The following is a 6,823-nucleotide window of genomic DNA, read 5'->3' as shown; positions in this document are numbered from 1 at the left end:
TAGCAGATCTACAAGCTCTCAGTGCACCGTACGTCACGTCACGTCATTCACCCACGATGGGAGCGTTTAAATGAAGCATTACTGGGAGAGCTCTCGGAAACTGGCAGGCCAGAAACTGGGTCGGAAAAAGCGAAGCGCATCCAAAGTCTTAAGTAGAAACAGCCTCAAACAGGGACGAGGACGATTGTGTAAACCCACTGGCGCACGCAGCAGGAAAACATATCCAACTCATAGGTTTATAGAGTGCGCGTTCATATGCGCGCGTGTGTGTGTGTGTGTGCATGTGCGTGTGTGTGTGTGTGTGTGTGTGTGTGTGTGTGTGTGCTTCAGCCTATGGGGTGCTTCGATGTGTGTGTGTGTTTGGAGCTGTGTGCAGTATGCTTTTGTTTGTGTCTGTGTACTTGTACTTGTGTGAATAACTGTGTGTTTGTGTGTGTGTGTGTGTGTGTGTGTGTGTGATGTACTTGTAGTGTGATTAACTGTGTGTGTGTGTGTGTGTGTGTGTGTGTGTGTGTGTGTGTGTGTGTGTGTGTGTGATGTACTTGTAGTGTGATTAACTGTGTGTGTGTGTGTGTGTGTGTGTGTGTGTGTGTGTGATGTACTTGTAGTGTGAATACCTATGTGTGTGTGTGTGTGTGTGTGTGTGTGTGTGTGTGTGTGTGTGTGTGTGTGTGTGTGTGTGTGATGTACTCGTAGTGTGAATAACTGGGTGTGTGTGTGTGTGTGTGTGTGTGTGTGTGTGTGTGTGTGTGTGTGTGTGTGCATGTGTGCGTGTGTGTGTAGTGCTTACCCATGTGCTGAACCAATAAAAACCTGTAATCAAACAGCACGCAAAGGCGTCTCCTCACTCCCATTTTAATGATCCCACTCACAAACAGCTGACATGCCAGTATGAGAGAGAGAGAGAGAGAGAGAGAGAGAGAGAGAGAGAGAGCGAGAGAGAGAGAGAGAGAGAGAGAGAGGGGAAATGAATTAGTGACTCCATGATATGTTATGATTACAATGACGAGCTATATGCAGTTAAGTTGATGAGGTACTTTCCTATTGTGCTAAAATGATTTTGGGTGCCCGTTTGTTTCCATCCGTATTTTTTGCTACAGTGCATTTGCTGGGTTTGGGACTGACGGAGCGAGGAGAGTCACGAGGCCTGGAGGGAACGGGACGGGGCGGGCGGGCGGGGGGAGGAGGAGGGGGGGGGGGGGGGTTAAGTCACATTTGGAAGCCAGAGATGGAGGAGAATTCCATGATCAACATCTGGAATTCCGACTGCATCACCGTCGTCCGGGGCCAGACGCCACAGCAGGACATGAAAGTGGGGAGTGTGTGTGGGAGGGGACGGGGATGGGATGGGGGGGGGGGGGGGGGTTGTTGGTTCGGAGGTGTTGCCAGTTTGGCTGCAGTAAATCAAGGTCAATCTGAGCTTCTTCCTTTTTTGTTGTTGTTGCTATAACTGTTCTCAGGTTCACTTTTTGTATTCTAATTTTCACTTTTTTGAGTACTAGCCTATTTTCCTCAAAACCCAACTAAGACCGACCGACCTATATGCGTGTACCATGGGCGCCAGCCAGGGCCTCCTCCCCCCCCCCCCCCCCCCCCCCCCCCCCCAACAACTGTGGAATGCCCTCCTTGGCTGCCCACCTCAGAACACCACAGTCGGTGGTTTTCATGTGTCTATGAGGTGTCATTACTTTAGACACCCTGGAGTCGTTTTTATGTGCAATGGTGTATTAACTTTGTATTTAGGGTTTCTTCCTGGAGGCTGAACACTTGACAGTCAAACGGGCCAATGAAATAAACAGTAATAAAGTGACATCATATTATCAGCCCCTCCCCTAACCCCTCCCCCTTTATCATACAACTACAGCTGTGGGTATGGCTTCAGTTCAGGTGGATCACCAGGCATACTTAATGAACTGGTGGGCGTGCCCACATAAAAACAACATTTTAACAAATACTGTACACTTTTTTGAAAAGGTTATACCTCCTTATATAACAATAAGACCTGATGATCATGTTTTAGGGTGGAAAAAAATCACGGTACTTCATCTTTAAGCTTATGCCTATATTGATGGGACAGTAGGTGGACAGTAGGTGGACAGGAAAGCGAAAGAGAGAGATGGGGAGTGGTTCTTTGATTCTCTGTCGGAATCATCAGGACTCGAACCTGCGATGCGCTGTCAGGCTACATTGAACCTATAGGCAGTGGTGTAAAGTAACTACTTAAGTACTGTACTTAAGTACAATTTTGAGGTATTTGTACTTTACTGGAGTATTTCCAATTTCCAGTACTTTTACTTCTATACTCCACTACATCTCAGAGCCACAATTTGTACTTTTACTCCACTACAATTATTTGAAAACTTTAGTTACACTTTGGCAATTTTAATTTTGATTAGAAAACATACATTAACCACTACAACCCTATACATTTCGGCCATTTGGCGACGCATTGTGAGCTTGTAGATCGGCTATTTTCAATAGATTTTGTACACATTTTGAACTTTTGAAATGGCACAGTCTGCACAATGAGTACTTTTTGATGCCGATACTTTTGTACTTTTACTCAAGTACATTTTCAATTCCGTAACGGAGTAGTTCTAGATTGCAGCACTGGTACTTTTACTCAAGTAAAACAATTGAGTACTTTTTCCACCACTGCCGGGCCGCTAAGCCAGAGGTCCGTAGAAGACCTACTGGTGTTGCCTACTCTAGGCTTTATGACCTCATGTTCTAAATGATTCGTTAGTGGTGTGATGATTTTCTTTGTGCAAATGCTTAGTGTAGGACTTTACACAAATGTAAAGTGCATTACAAATAAAATCCGTTATTACTTGTGTCAAGTTTTCCTGTGAAATGTCTGTTCTTTGTTCTAATCTACAACAGCCCTGAGAGCGGCATACACATGTCAGACATTTAGTAGCTGTGTGTGTCGTATGATGTTTTCTCTGTTCTGTCTTCCTCAGCTGATTCTGCAGAATGAAAAAAGAAAAGAAAAGAAAAACTAACCTCAGCATATTTCTTCCCACAGCGTGTCTCTCTCTCTCTTTCTCTCTCTCTGTAACTGGAGACCTAGCTTTTCTTCACTGTCTGTAAAATGACTCACTTTTTTTCTTTCTCTTCACAAATCCCAACAAAGGGCTCCACCACAATACCTTGGCCTCTCCCAGCGAGCCGATCTCATCCAGCCCATTCCCTCTTCACCTAAAGTAACGACCTTCAAGCCACAATGAAAATACAAAAAACAGCGCATCTACGAGTTCACAATGCATCACGTCACAACAAGTTGTGAGCTTGTAGATCAGCAATTTAGCCTATTTCCACTATTTGTAGTTTGCCAAAGTGGCAGTGGGCTTAAACGTTTAATGCATACGTGCTTATATATTTCTATTGTGCATTATCCAACATTTCTGTAATCTGTCAGTTTCCCAAAAGCGACCCAGCTCATTGCAAATATTATCTTTTCCATGCTTGCAGGCCTATCCATCCGCTCATGATAAATCAATGCATGATATGCATCAATTCAACATAGCCAAATAACTTACAAATCCAGCCAGCAATGCATCTCTCTCTCTCTGTTGCATTTGACCCTTTACAGTCTATGATTTGACCCAACCAACCAAACCGCAATCTGTTGGCATGTGGAAAGTCCCTTCTCTGTCACTATCTCTACTCTATGCTGGACACTTCCTGTGGCCTTTCTTCTTAGTGAGTGTGTGTGTGGGCTTCCCTCCCAGCTAATGAATGGCAGACTGTGGATCAGGAAATGGTATTCTGGCCCATTGTGTCACGTACGGTAATAATATTAGCCGCACCGGACGTCATATTATAGTATCGCTTTACGAGCCAAAGAGATGATGCGGTCATCAGTACAGGCAGCGTGCCTCTATACGTGTTTACGTCTTTACGAGCCAAAGAGATGATGCGGTCATCCTTACAGGCAGCGTGCCTTTATACTTGTTTTTGTGTCATTTATTTTTTTAACGTTTAACTTGTGACTTTATAATTGACGTCAATGGGGCTCAGATCTAGGCCGAAACCTTGCAGAAATCTGACCGACGTCATGACATGACAATCCACTGACTGGAACCACATGCCTCCATGATTCTGTTTCTGAGCGGTGGCACACCGTCTCCAATGCACAGCTATGTGTGTCTGTCTGTCCGTTTGAGTACGGAATGTCTGTCTGAGTAGGACCTTTGAGCCCTGCAGCTCCTTAAAGGGATTGTGACATTTAAAACACATTTTTGTAGATTTTTTGGCTTTTCTTGACATCAATTTCACCAAAAAAAAACGAAGTTTGAACATTCAGTGTATTCTCTGCTGTCTGGACTTTTGTGAATAATTATGCAAAAATGTCTCATCTGGTTGGACGGCAGAGATATACGTAGATCTCCGCTAAACCTCCGCCCCCTCCCCTCTGCTCCCTGCCTAGTGCCTACCCTCTCTTCTCCGCTTCCTCATTGTGATCGCGACTTTGTTTCTTTGTAATACTTACTAATAATGGCTTCTAGAGAAAAATCAATCTGCTCTGTTGTTGGCTGTGTCAATCAACACAAGTCCTTACACTGGATACCAACTGGCCTAGATGACTCTTTTATTTTTGACGACGTTCCTACCACGTTGTCAAAGAAGGCATCTTGGGTTGACAGGAAAGGGGGAATTACCGACATCTACAGGCTAAAATAATGTGTTTTTCCATGGCTTCTCAGGATGAACTTTACACGTGCACAAAAACTCGTGTCAAGAAATACTGGAGTGGAGTTGAGTGTTCAAACTTTTTAGACACATTTGAAGGACCATGGCCAAGACTTTTAATGTTGTTAAAATTATGTTATAAATCATGTCATAATACCTTTAAGTCAACAACTGTGCTTGGCTCCACACACACACACACACACACACACACACACACACACACACACACACACACACACACACACACACACACACACACACACACACACACACACACACACACACACACTATAACAGTAATATAACACACAGTAACTATAAACTATATACAATAAAAGTAAAGTATAGTTCCACCACTGTGGACTGGGTGCGATTTTCTTACACTGAATAACAGCTAATCCACTAAATGCTCTGTGCGGAGTTAATGTAGATATGTGTAGGCTGCAAGTGCTTCTCATTTCAGTCCCTCCAGAGAGTCCAGACTATTCAGGGCTGTGTGTGTACCTCACCAAGCCCTGTCACAATAAACAAGCATCAACATGCTGTCTAAAATGGTAAATGGTGCATTTATATAGCGCCTTTATCCAAGGTGCTTTACATAGATTGTGCATTACATTCAATCATTCACACACACACATTCATACACCGATTGCGGCGGAAGCCATGCAAGGTACCAACCAGCACATCGGGAGCAATTTGGGGTTCGGTGTCTTGCCCAAGGACACTTCGACATGTAGACAGGAGGAGCCGGGATTCGAACCGCCGACCCATGGATAATTGGACGACCTGCTCTACCTCTTGAGCCACAGTCGCCCTGTCTCTCTCACACAAAGATAGAGCGAGAGCGAGAGAGAGAATAACAGACACTGTAGGGAGAGGAGGATTAAAACGTAATAATAATATCAATTATTAATGAATTAGTCAATTAATCTGCCAAAATGTTAATGCTCCATTTATCTTGACAGGGAAAAAAAAAACACAGTTAGACATCAGTGTGTGTGTGCAACTGAGAAATAGAGATATGGAGAAAAGGGAGAGAAGAAAAATGTGCGTGCATGTGCGGATTCATTGTGCACGCATGTGCCCCAGATGTGCTAATGTCTGTCTCTCCCCTCTGATGTCTCCCTGTGTGTCTCTGTCCTCTGATGTCCCCCTGTGTGTCTCTGTCCTCTGATGTCCTCCTGTGTGTCTCTGTCTCTCCCCTGTGTGTGTGTGTGTGTGTGTGTGTGTGTGTGTGTGTGTGTCTGTCTCTCTCCTCTGATGTCCCCCTGTGTGTGTCTCTGTCTCTCTCCTCTGATGTCCCCCTGTGTGTGTCTGTCTCTCTCCTCTGATGTCCCCCTGTGTGTGTCTGTCTCTCTCCTCTGATGTCCCCCTGTGTGTGTGTGTGTGTGTGTGTGTGTGTGTGTGTCTGTCTCTCTCCTCTGATGTCCCCCTGTGTGTGTCTGTCTCTCCCCTCTGATGTCCCCCTGTGTGTGTGTCTCTGTCTCTCTCCTCTGATGTCCCCCTGTGTGTGTGTGTGTGTCTGTCTCTCTCCTCTGATGTCCCCCTGTGTGTGTCTGTCTCTCTCCTCTGATGTCCCCCTGTGTCTCTGTCTCTCCCCTCTGATGTCCCCCTGTGTGTCTCTGTCTCTCTCCTCTGATGTCCCCCTGTGTGTGTCTCTGTCTCTCTCCTGTGTGTCTCTGTCTCTCCCCTGTGTGTCTCTGTCTCTCCCCTGTGTGTCTCTGTCTCTCCCCTGTGTGTCTGTCTCTCCCCTGTGTGTCTCTGTCTCTCCCCTGTGTGTCTCTTTCTCTCCCCTCTGATGTCCCCCTGTGTGTGTCTGTCTCTCTCCTCTGATGTCCCCCTGTGTGTGTCTCTGTCTCTCTCCTCTGATGTCCCCCTGTGTGTCTCTGTCTCTCCCCTGTGTGTCTCTGTCTCTCCCCTCTGATGTCCCCCTGTGTGTGTCTCTGTCTCTCTCCTCTGATGTCCCCCTGTGTGTCTGTCTCTCCCCTCTGATGTCCCCCTGTGTGTCTGTCTCTCCCCTCTGATGTCCCCCTGTGTGTGTCTGTCTCTCCCCTCTGATGTCCCCCTGTGTGTCTCTGTCTCTCCCCTCTGATGTCCCCCTGTGTGTCTCTGTCTCTCCCCTCTGATG

This window comes from Protomyctophum parallelum (assembly GCF_964188405.1).
Source record: "Protomyctophum parallelum genome assembly, chromosome: 14".
Taxonomy (NCBI): domain Eukaryota; kingdom Metazoa; phylum Chordata; class Actinopteri; order Myctophiformes; family Myctophidae; genus Protomyctophum; species Protomyctophum parallelum.
The sequence above is the reverse complement of the archived record's forward strand: the minus strand, read 5'-3'. Positions refer to the sequence as shown.